This window comes from Lagenorhynchus albirostris, chromosome 10 (genome assembly GCF_949774975.1).
Source record: "Lagenorhynchus albirostris chromosome 10, mLagAlb1.1, whole genome shotgun sequence".
In the NCBI taxonomy this organism is placed as follows: domain Eukaryota; kingdom Metazoa; phylum Chordata; class Mammalia; order Artiodactyla; family Delphinidae; genus Lagenorhynchus; species Lagenorhynchus albirostris.
In genome coordinates this window covers 96943539-96956817 of record NC_083104.1, presented here as the reverse complement: position 1 = coordinate 96956817, position 13279 = coordinate 96943539, and positions in this window count along the sequence as shown.

Here is a 13279-nt window from a genome sequence, read left to right as displayed (position 1 = left end):
GGGCCCAGCCACTCCGCGGCATGTGGGATCTTCCCAGACCGCGGCACGAACCCATGTCCCCTGCATCGGCAGGCGGACTCTCAACCACCGCGCCACCAGGGAAGCCCTTGACTCCTATTTTTCAGGCTATATTTACTACAAGGAATTTGGGAGGGAATTCTGGGAGCACCCCTTCCTTCTGGGACTTCCAAACATGAGGTGTATGGCTCCTAGTGGAATGATCTCTGTGTAACCATGAACCTTGATGACCGAATACTTGGAAAGGTCCCTGGTTATAGTGGACAAAATACAATGGCAGCATGTCCAACATGCCACTGCTATGCACGAACGCACATCACCCCTTTTTTGTGGATGGAAAATTATGAAGCAGAAAAGAGGAAAACAATAGGTGTCAGATGAGATTATAGCATAAGCACCATGTGGTGGATCCAGGCGCCGCTGCGGTATAGCCCCGCTCTGAGACCAAGAAGGATGTGGGAGGCTTTGTGGCATACTCAAACTAAATTACATCTTCTTGTGACTACCACTCATCTACCCCTATTACGGGGAACCCAACATTCTGGGGTGCAAAATATGCATCCCAACTGCACCCATGCTGCAGCACACGATGCAACAACGTGCGTGGTAGATTATACAACACTGGCCCACAAGACAGAAAAAGACCGTAGGGGAGAGAGGTGCTGGCCCGGGTAGTCTGGGACAAGCAGAGTTGGCTTTAATGAGGAGTAACATTAAGAGGGAAAAGACTGATTAACTAGACTAGGCGGATTAGAGGGAGTTCTCTTTCTGGAAGAAGGAAAGCGTTGAGTCAGCCTGGAAAGAAACTGAGGCTTTAGCAAAGTGAGTCAGGCAGACTCAGCAAAAAATGCTGGATGATGCTAGAACCCAGCTTTGGGAAAGGTTCTGTGCCACCACCCAACGGAGCCTCTTAAGTATTTTAAATACCGGTGGAGGCTGAAGCAGCCACGGGTCTTGTCCCTGGATCCTAGCTGCAGCCGGCCGCTCACGGGGCACACCTCTGGGAATCTCGTGGTTCTCCAAATTTATGGAAGCTTTCTGGGGGCACTTGTAACTTACACTGATGTACTGTGACTGTTCTCACCCCAGAGTAGGTCAAAATCATATCGGGACTTCCCTGATGGTCCAGTGGTTAAGACTCTGCGCTCCCAGCGCAGGGGGCCCGGGTTCGATCCCTGGTCAGGGAACTAGATCCCGCATGCCGCAACTTAAGGTCCTAAACACGGCAATGAAGATTCCGCATGCCGCAACAAAAGACCTGGCGCAGCCAAATAAATATTTTAAAATAAATAAATAAAATCAAAATCATATCATGTCTGCTCAAGCCCTTCTCTGGCTTGCCTCATAGTAAAAGCCAAATTATCACAAGTGCCTGCTGATCTGGCCCTGCTGCCTCTCCTCCTGACTTTCCTCTTCTCATCCCTTCCTTTCTCTCCTCACTCCTTTGGGTCCTTGTTGCCATGTGCTGTTATTTGCCTGTGCCAAACACAGTCCCACTTCAGGACCTTTGCATGTGCTGCCATCTCTGCTGGATTGCTTTTTCTCCAGAAATCTTCAGGACTCACTTCTCCTCCCCATTCAACTCTTTGCTCAATGGTCACCTTGATTGAGAAACCCCTCTGACCGCTCAGTTTAAACGGCACGTACCCCCGCCCCGTTGACCCTCACGCTGTCTGTCCCTCCACCCTGCTTTGATTTTCTCTGTAGCACCTGAAGTATTATACATGTGTTTGTTTATGTGTATATTAGCTCTGTGAGTACAGGGGCTCTGTCTTAATTTCTGAAGTATCCCCAGAGCAAAGAACAGGCAGTATCCCCAGCATCTTGGCACACACTGGGCGCTCAACCAATACTGGTGAATGAATAATAAATAGCAGATAAAACTAAAGTTTTAATGACTCTACTGTACCACCGAACTGTTTGCATTTTACTTGAGGCTTAAAAAGAGACACACTTTCATCTGAAGAGATGGATGGTGAATACTCACAGAGTCTTCCTTGTAAGTGAGGGAAATGTTTCTGGTGGAGAGGCCTTTCACATACCCTCACATTACAGCATGTCAGAGAAATTCTGCTCTTGCTACCTGCCAGCTGGGCTGTGTGTGTGGGTCAGGGATGGAACCCCGGATCTAACAGCCCTGTCTGATAGCACCTTCTCTGCTGATGGAAATGTTTTATACTGTACTTTCCAACAGGGCAGCACAAGCCACGAGGGTGTGGCTGTTGAGCCCTTGATATGCAGCTAGTATGACCGAGAAACTGAACTGTCAACCTATTCAATTTCAACAGCTCAGGGGGCTGAGTCCAGACGACCAGGGTCATCTGAAAAAGAGAGCCAGAGAGCTCCCTGCAGGCTTCGTGACAGACCCCGCCCCCAGCCCCACCCCAGTGGTATGGACCAGCCCCATTACTTTTCCCCTGTAGCTTCCACCAAGGTTTAAAAGGACCTGAGACAATGTGATTCCCTAGCTAACTAGTTCTCTAAGGCCCAGCCCAGATCAGTTCCTATTCCCCAAGAGTCCCATGACCCCATGAGGTAGCATCCTGTCTCTCTTGTCAGGAAGAGGAAACTGACTCACAGTATAACTGTCACGAGCTGAGGCCTCAGAACAATTTGCAGACTAGGTGAGGCTGGGCTTAGCTACATAGCAACCCTCACCCACTCAGCAGCTGGGTGGGTCTGTGACATAAATACAAACCTGTTAGAACCTAGGCGTGATTATAATAGCTTTGATGGTATGCCAGATACTGTTCCAAGTGGTTTACAGGATGGAGTAGATGCTAGTATTATTCCGTTTCACAAGAAACCCATGTACAAGTTTGCCAAGTTTGCCAAGTTTGACGCAAGTTTGCCAAGATGACGCACCTTGTGTGAAACGATCAATGTTTTAAGCTGCTACATGTTGGAGAGGTTTGTTATGCAGCAAGAGCTGACTGTTGTTGGAGCTTTCTGGGAGGGCTCTGGCATCCCGGCTACAGCAGGCTGGCCCGTTGGCCAGAGATGGCACAACAGGTAAACGGTAAAGTGAGGATTCAAACCTGGGAGTCTGATGGCAGAGCCACTAACCATGACTGTATCAGCTGAGGTTCTTGGTGGCCAGCAACAGAAAACAATGCTCGCTAACATGCCTTTCAAGTTTTTGTAGAAAAGGCGATAGCACGGCCTGCGCCGTTTCCCCATTCTCTTTGAGATCGTGACCTTCTGCAAAGCCTGGGCCTCTAAGGTGACTGCTCATCTTTACTGTCCTTTCCTACCTGCTCTTTTTTTTTCTTTTAATTAATTAATTAATTTTTTAAAACATCTTTATTGGAGTATAATTGCTTTACAATGGTGTGTTAGTTTCTGCTTCATAACAAAGTGTATCAGTTATACATATACATATGTTCCCATATCTCTTCCCTCTTGCGTCTCCCTCCCTCCCACCCTCCCTATCCCACCCCTCTAGGTGGTCACAAAGCACCGAGCTGATCTCCCTGTGCTATGTGGCTGCTTCCCACTAGCTATCTATTTTACGTTTGGTAGTGTATATATGTCCATGCCACTCTCTCACTTTGTCACAGCTTACCCTTCCCCCTCCCCATATCTTCAAGTCCATGCTCTAGTAGGTCTGTGTTTTTATTCCCATCTTACCCCTAGGTTCTTCATGACCTTTTTTTTTTCCTTAGATTCCATATATATGTGTCAGCATACGGTATTTGTTTTTCTCTTTCTCACTTACTTCACTCTGTATGACAGACTCTAGGTCCATTCACCTCACTGCAAATAACTCAATTTCGTTTCTTTTTATGGCTGAGTAATATTCCATTGTACATATGTGCCACATCTTCTTTATCCATTCATCTGTTGATGGACACTTAGGTTGCTTCCATCTCCTGGCTATTGTAAATAGAGCTGCAATGAACATTTTGGTACATGACTCTTTTTGAATTATGGTTTTCTCAGGGTATATGCCCAGTAGTGGGATTGCTGGGTCGTGTGGTAGTTCTATTTGTAGTTTTTTAAGGAACCTCCATACTGTTCTCCATGGTGGCTGTATCGATTTACATTCCCACCAACAGTGTAAGAGGGTTCCCTTTTCTCCACACCCTCTCCAGCATTTATTGTTTCTAGATTTTTTGATGATGGCCATTCTGACTGGTATGAGGTGATACCTCATTGTAGCTTTGATTTGCATTTCTCTAATGATTAATGATGTTGAGCATTCTTTCATGTGTTTGTTGGCAGTCTGTATATCTTCTTTGGAGAAATGTCTATTTAGGTCTTCTGCCCATTTTTGGATTGGGTTGTTTGTTTTTTTGTTATTGAGCTGCATGAGCTGCTTGTAAATTTTGGAGATTAATCCTTTGTCAGTTGCTTCATTTGCAAATATTTTCTCCCATTGTGAGGGTTGTATTTTGGTCTTGTTTATGGTTTCCTTTGCTGTGCAAAAGCTTTGAAGTTTCATTAGGTCCCATTTGTTTATTTTTGTTTTTATTTCCATTTCTCTAGGATGAGGGTCAGAAAGGATCTTGCTGTGAGTTATGTCATAGAGTGTTCTGCCTATGTTTTCCTCTAAGAGTTTGATAGTTTCTGGCCTTACGTTTAGGTCTTTAATCCATTTTGAGCTTATTTTTGTGTATGGTGTTAGGGAGTGATCTAATCTCTTACTTTTACATGTAGCTGTCCAGTTTTCCCAGCACCACTTATTGAAGAGGATGTCCTTTCTCCACTGTACATTCCTGCCTCCTTTATCAAAGATAAGGTGTCCATATGTGCGTGGGTTTCTCTCTGGGCTTTCTATCGTGTTCCACTGATCTATCTTTCTGTTTTTGTGCCAGTTCCAGACTGTCTTGATGACTGTAGCTGTGTAGTATGGGGTTTATTCCAGGAATGCAAGGATTCTTCAATATATGCAAATTAATCAACGTGATACACCATATTAACAAATTGAAGGAGAAAAACCATATGATCATCTCAGTAGATGCAGAGAAAGCTTTCGACAAAATTCAACACCCATTTATGATAAAAACTCTCCAGAAAGTAGTCATAGAGGGAACTTTCCTCAACATAATAAAGGCCATATATGACAAACCCACAGCCAACATCGTCCTCAATGGTGAAAAACTGAAACCATTTCCACTAAGATCAGGAACAAGACAAGGTTGCCCACTCTCACCACTCTTATTCAACATAGTATTGGAAGTTTTAGCCACAGCAGTCAGAGAAGAAAAGGAAATAAAAGGAATCCAAATCGGAAAAGAAGAAGTAAATCTGTCACTGTTTGCAGATGGCATGATACTATACATAGGGAAACCTAAAGATGCTTCCTACCTGCTCTTGCTGCAAGTTCCTGGTAGAACTCCCAGCCAGAGTTCACACATCAATTCCCTTTGTTGAGAAAACACCCTCAGTGTCTGGAGAGTATTTGTTCCCAGCAAGAGTTGGGCAACTCTTTTTTCCCACCACCTACCTCACTCTTGTTGGCCCATGTCTCAAGATTACATGTTCAGATTTGGGGCAAAACAGGGGGTAAAGGGACATTGTTTTCACATCCTACAATTTCTATACCCCATTCTCTCAAGGAAGAGGGTCAGATGTTTATCTGTTTGCTTTTTTTTATTTTATAAAAGAAATAGATGTAGAACCTGAGCTATGGGCCTTCAAATCACTATTAAGCAGAGGTCATTTTTTTCAATTGAAATATCAATACATTTGGCACATAACGTTGTGTAAGTTTAAGGTGCACAATATGGTGATTTGTTACATTTATATATTGCAGTATGATTGCCACTGGAGCTCTGGCTAGCACCTCTGTCCCATCACCTAATGATTCAACGCGTGAATTTGGGTGGAACACAGTTTCATCCAAAACAGTCTTTCTCCAAGAGATGATGAAAGTAAGACTGAGAGAGGGCATACCCCTTGCCCAAGTTCACAGTGAAGACGTAAAAGAACAAGGATTTGAAGCCACATGTGTTTGTCCTCAAAACCTACACTCTTAGCCAGCACACCGCACTGCCTCAGGTGTCAGGGCAGAGAAGGCAGGACCGGCACACACTGCCTGCTGCCCTGGTCCCGCGGAAAAGTGGGGTGCTGGCCTACCTAGTAGCTTGTGCAGGGAGGACGCTCTCTCTGTATGTTCTTAATGACGCCGATGATAAGCGTGGATTACTGTTCACCTGTGGACACGTGTCAGGAAGAGAAGGCAGCAGGGCCCTTGCAGGGCAAGCCTGGCCAAGGTGGGCACAGAGCCCAAGCTTTCCAGTATTTATTAATCCACCAGGCGTTTATCAGCAAGTCTCTTGGTTTATCAGAAGGGCGGAACGTTTGTCTAAGTTAATATTTCTGTCCAATCTTTCTAGACCCAAAGTTTCTTGTGGGGACATCCCCAGCTACTGGGGTTCCCACTGTAGCCGTCTGTCCAGGCCCACCCTTTTGGATGCTACTTACACAACCCCCTCTACTTTGTTTGTTCACCTGGTCGTATTGGAGACATTTCCTAAGGAGGGGCTCTGGACTCACACTGTACTCTTGTGAAAAGAGCAAATGAGTGAATGAATAAAGGAATGAATCATTTTAGAAATCAGACAAACACGTCTCCCTTCAGCTTTTGAAGGACTCCAGAAAGTAATTCAAAGAGACCACAGGACATGAGCACTGATTTCCTAAGCTAATGATTTCCAATGTGATGCTTAGTACAGAAGAGCAGTAAGGAGAGTGGACACTGTCTTCGATCTGCCCGGGTTTGAATTGCATCCCCACTGCTGCCAGCACCATGTGACCTCAGCAAGTCACTTAACATCTCTGTGAGTCAGTTTCCTCTTCTGCAAAGTAACAGGAGAGCATCTAATTCACAACGGTGTTGTAAAGATGAAGTGCGTTCACACTGTTAAAGCACTCAGACTAGGGCCCAGCCCATGGCAAGATCTATGTGTTACCTGCCACTGTACTGTTTTTATTTTTACAATGAATGCTTCAGATAGAGCTGCTTGTGAACCACACTCACCGTGCGGCTCTCCTGAAATGCCTCTCACATGGGCTTTAGCACAGGAGTAGTAAGTGCCCAATAATGCCATGACAATAATGTCAATAATCACAACCATAGTGACAGCTGTGTGGCAGGCACTGTGTACCATGCGTTCCACATGCATTCTCTGAAGCCTCCAGCAGCCTTGCAGGATAGTCATTTAATCCCTGTTTCCCAGAAGAAAGGATTGAAGCTCAGAGGGGAAAGAATGTCTTGCCTAAGGCTACATCATCAGAAGGTAGAGTTGGAATTCTCACCAGAATTGTCTGAAAGATCATACAATTGTACTGCTTTAGGCTAACTTCTCATTTAAAATCATTTAAATTAGAGATGAAGATAATAATTGTATTCATCTCTTTCCCAGCATCCAGTATGTGCAGGACACGGTAGAGGCTTTCCATGCAATTATTCAATTCTTACAAGGACCCTCTGAAGGAGTAAAGATTATTATTCACACTTTACAGAGTGTGATGGTTAATTTCAGAGGTCAGCATGGCTAGGCTCTGGTGCCCAGTTACTTGATCAAACCCAGTTTAGATGTTGCTGTGAAAGGATTTATAGATGGGATTGATTACTGATATAATTAAATCAATTGACTTTGCTTAATGGAAATTATCCTTCATGCTGTGGGTGGGCTGCATCCAGTCAGTTGAAGCACTGATTTTGATCTGAGGAGAGAGGGTGAGACAGGATTCATGGGGCCGCCTAGACCCAAGAGGTGGGAGCCAGTCTCTGAGCAATTTTAAGAGGGAGAAATGTAAGCGACAACATTTTTCTCAAAGCAAGGTTAAAACTGGGGCAAGATCAAACTTGCTCAAGCATTGTGCCCAGTAACTGTATTTGCACCGCAAAGAGACAATCATCAGTCCTAGAGAAAGGGCGCTGGGAGCTGGGGTAGGGGGATGGGCAGTGCATACCTTGGGAGTGTACCCTCCTCTCCGCTTCCTCAGGGCTCGCAGGGGACCGGAGTCCGAATGCTCCTGGATCAACGTGAATGTCTGAATTATCGAGGCAGACCGCCCCAAAATCCGTTTAGTTAGCTAGTTAGGGGACTTCCCTGGTGGTCCAGTGGGTAAGCCTCCACGCTCCCAATGCAGGGGGCCCGTGTTCAATCCCTGGTTGGAGAACTAGATCCCGCATGCCACAACTAAGGGTTCGCACGCCACAACGAAGTTCCCTCGTGCCGCAGCTAAGACCCAGCGCAGCCAAAATAAATCAAGCAATCAATCAATAAAAATAAATAAATAAATATTAAAAATAAGTTAGCTAATTAGAACTGCTCCTCGGGATGGCATTCCAGACTAAGACTGAGATCATGATGGCAACTCCAGGGCTACCCAAGGCCAGCTCATCTCCATGTTGATGACTAATGGTTTTTTACTCCATAGCCAGTCTCAGTGTTGGGATTTTACTGCAAAGATGTGGGGTTCTGGAAAGTTCTGAGATTGTACCACTAATGCCTGGGGGGAGGGTTACCAAGGAAGGGAAGATGAAGGAGGGAGTTGGCTCAGAGATAAACCTATAAGGGGTGTGTGTGTGTCTGAATGTCTGTCTATCTTTCATCTAGGCTCCTCTGACTTCAGAATCTTGCTCAAATTTACACAGTAAGTGCAGGAACCAGAACTCTGCTCTTCTTACTAGAGCAAACCCAGTAATAGGATTGTGCGCGTGCGTGTGCGCGTGTGTGTGTTCACCTTATCCCAAACTCTTCTGGAATGTTATCAAATCGATTATCAATGGATGCCACAATTAATGAAAGAACACTTACCCTTATTCTCTTTCTGGACGCAGAGGACCTGAGGTCAGTTTTTCACTTAGTGGCAGATTAAAGCTGTCGATGTTTAAGCTCCCCTAACAGTGTGGAACTTAAGCCAGTTGGCACTTGGGGCACTCAGGGCTCGTGCTGGCAACGTGGCGGCAGAACTGGATGCTCCAACAGCAATGCTGGGATGGTCTGAAAGCCAGGCTGCACCCCTAAGTGTTTCTTCCTGCACAGTAAGGGTCCAAGCTCAGCTTTTGCTTGAATAAAAGCTGCTGATTCGATTTTTAAGATACATTTTACTTTGGAATAATTCTAAATGTACAGAAAATTTGCAAAGATATTACAAAGGGTTCCTATATACCTCCCATCGGTTTTCGTTTCTCCTAATGGTATCATCTCTCGTTACCTTTGTGGTATGTTTGTCAAAGCTTAGATATCGACGTCAATACATTACTAATAACTAAACTCCAGGCTTTATTTGGATTTCACCAGTTTTTCCATTAATGTCCTTTTCTGTTCCAGGATCCAGCTCATGATACCTCATTCACTTAGTTGTCCTGTGTCCTTAGTACCTCTGGTCTATGACAGTTTCTATCTTGCATTTTTTGCCTTGACTGTTTTGAGGAAGACTGGACAGATGTTTTCTAGAATGGATCTCAGTTGGGGTGTATCTGATGTATTTTCTCAAGTTCATAATGCGATTATGAGTTTGGGGGGAAGAATACCACAGAGGTGAAATGCCCTTCCTATCACATCCTACCTGGGGGTCTCTGACGTCCACAAGATGCCATTGAGGTGTTGACTTTGATCACTTGGTCAAGGTCATGTTTGCCAGATTTCTCCGCATTAAAGTAACAGTTTTTGTCTTTCCGTTTGCTATTGTTTGGCAGTGAGTTACCAAATCCAGCCTACCCTCAGGGGTGGGGGACTTACCTGAGGTAATTCCTTTACCTCCTGAGGCAGGAGTAATTTGATTTGTTTTTTTGAAAACTGAGGATCACTCTGCTATATCCGACCTCGTTTATAATTTGCCATTTCTTTATGTGAGGGAGAATGTGTCTATCATCTTATAGCTGATTTAGGGATTAAATCAGGGACATGGGACATAGGGAAGAACAGGAAATACACCGATGAACAAAGTGGATGGTGAGGCAGGCGAAATGAGGTTTATGCTCACATATGAAATCACTGTGGAACATGCTCTGAATTGAAGCAGTTTCATCTAAAAAACTTGAAATGATATCATCTATCTTCTTGAGTAATTGTGAGAATTAAGTTGTACAAGGAACCTGGAAGTACTGAGCACAGTGTTTGGTATACAGTAGATACTCAATAAAGGTTAGTTGCCTTCCTTCAAGAAGAAAATGACATAATGTAGTTTTCAGGAGCATGGATCCTGGCTCCTGGCCCCAAACTGCCTGCTTTTGAGACTTGGTTCTCCTGCTTCAAGCTGTGTGACCTTGGGCCAGTTACTTAACCTCTCAGTGCCTCAGCTTTTCCTTGGGCAAAAGGGAGATAATAATAATATTCCTCTGTTGGTGGCAATGTTAATTGATGCAGCCACTATGGAGAACAGTATGGAGTTACCTTAAAAAACTAAAAATAGAGTTACCATATGATCCAGCAATTCCACTTCTGAGCATATATCCAGAAAAGATAAAAACTTTAATTTGAAAAGATCCGTGCACTCAAATGTTCATATCAGCACTATTTTTTTTGTGTGTGCGGTACATGGGCCTCTCACTGTTGTGGCCTCTCCCGTTGTGGAGCGCAGGCTCCGGACGCTCAGGCTCAGCAGCCATGGCTCACGGGCCCAGCCACTCCACGGCATGTGGGATCTTCCCGGACCGGGGCACGAACCCGTGTCCCCTGCATTGGCAGGCGGACTCTCAACCACCGCCACCAGGGAAGCCCCCGATACCAGCACTATTAATAATAGCCAAGACGTGGAAGCAACCTAAATGTCCATCAACAGAGGAATGGATAAAGAAGATGTGGTACATATATACAACGGAATATTACTCAGCCATAAAAAAAGAATAAAATATTCCCATTTGCAGCAACAGGGATGGACCTAGAGATTATCATACTAAGTGAAGTAAGTCAGACAGAGAAAGACAAATATGTGATATTGCTTATATGTGGAATCTAAAATATGACACAAATGAACTTATTTACAAAACAGAAATAGACTCACAGACATAAAAAACAAACTTACAGTTACCAAAGGGCAAGGAGGGGAGGGATAAATTAGGAATTTGGGATTAGCAGATATACACTACTATATGTAAAATAGATAAACAACAAGAGCCTACTGCATAGCACAGGGAACTGTATTAAGTATCTTGGAATAACCTATAGTAGAAAAGAATCTGAAAAAGAATATATATATACACACATATATATATATAACTGAATCACACCTGAGACTAACACATTGTAAATCAACTATGCTTCAGTAAAAAAAAAATTAGTATCCCTCTCATGAAGAATAGTCGATATGAGTTTTAAATGATTTATTGTATGTAAAGGGCATAGAACAGTGCCTGGCACATTTGCAAATATTCCATATCATTCAATACATTCATAGCTTGGGCATCAGGAGAAAAATACAATATGCATTATTTTAATATTTAACCATTCTCTGGATTACTATATCCCACTTTTTTTCTGTCAGATTTGTCCTCAGCATTATTGGGGTATCACTAAGATACAATAAACTGTCCATACATGTACAAGTGAAAATTTTTGACACATTAATATATCTGTAAAGCCATCAGTACAATCAAAATACTGAACACGTCCATTAGGCCCCCAAAGTTTTCTTATGTCTCTTTATAATTCCTCTCTTTTTTGCTTCCTGTTCCCGGGAAACTACTGATTTGCTCTCTGTTACCATAGATTTATTTGTGTTTTCTAGATATTTCTATGAATGGAATCATATAGTAAGTACTTTCTTTTTGGGAGGTATGGCTTCTTTCAGCCTGACTATTCTGAGGTTCGTCCATGTTGTTGCTTGTATAGATAGTTCATTCCCTTTTATCCTGAGAAGTATTCCATTATGTGGCTATATGATAATTTTTTTTTTTTTTTTGGTACACGGGCCTCTCACTGTTGTGGCCTCTCCCATTGCGGAGCACGGGCTCCGGACGCGCAGGCTCAGCGGCCATGGCTCACGGGCCTAGCCGCTCCACTGCATGTGGGACCTTCCCGGACCAGGGCATGAACCCATGTCCCCTGCATCGGCAGATGGACTCTCAACCACTGTGCCACCAGGGAAGCCCTATATGATAATTTTTTAATCCATTCCTCTGTTTATGAACATTTGTATTATTTTATTATTTATTATTTTACTATTATTATGGTTTGCTGTTGCAGATAAAGATGCCCTGAACAGCCATGCCCAGGACTATATATGAACACATGCTTTGATTTCTCTTGAGTAAACACCGTTGATCCTCATTATTCACCGATTCTATATTTGCAAATTTGTCTACTTTCTACAATGTGTAACCCCCAAAGCAATACTTGAGGTCATAGGCCCACTTGTGCAGAGCAGCAAAACACCTGAGTCGTCAGACTTGTACGTTCCCAGCTGAGGTCGAACAAGACGATGCTCTGCCTTCTTGATTCTGCTCTAAGACGGTTGAGCTGAGAATGGAGATGGGGGCGGCAGGGTGCCTCCGTGCCATCAAACGACCCCAGCTCTGGGGCCAGTCGATGGGGCTTGAATCCCCACTCAGGCTCCTATCAGTGGGGCGGCCTCAGACAAGTCACCTCACATGACAGAACTTCTGTCTGGGTGGGTTTCTGTCCCTGGCAACGACGTGATTCCTAAGCCCCTCACCAACTGGGCTGCGACTCTGACTCCAGAAGTCCTTCCTTCCTGTTGTCTCGGACCTCTGGTGTTATACTGGCCTTGCTCTTGCTGATTAAGTATTGGTGGTAGTGGTTACCAGGGGCTGGGTGGGGAGGGGATATGGGAGTTGTCGTTCAATGGGTAGAGAATTTTCGTTATGCAAGATGAGAAAGTTCTGGAGTTCTGCTGACAATATGCATATAGTTAACACTACTGTGCTGCACACTTCAAGGTGGTTATGACGGCAACGTTTATGTTATATGCTTGTATGCCACAATAAAATTTAAAAAAATGCTTTAACAAGTCTTCAGTGCCAGTGATTAGGGGTAAAATATGAATTTTCCAGGTTTCAGATCTCGGTATCAGAGACCGGAAGGGGATTCTGTGTTAAATTTTCCTGGGTCAGCATGTGCCCCTGATTCAAAACTACTCTTCTATTCAGCTAATTTGACAGAAATGCAAGAACGTGTCAAATACGGAAGGACAGAAGTAGGGGACTTGGGGGGGGGAAGAGGGGTGAAAATATCAGCAATGGCCTTCACAGTGGGGACAATGGGTAAGTGCTTGGAAATACGCTGATGGATTGGGTTAACTCTTGTTTTTATGAGAAATAATCTACTTACAGAAGATAACT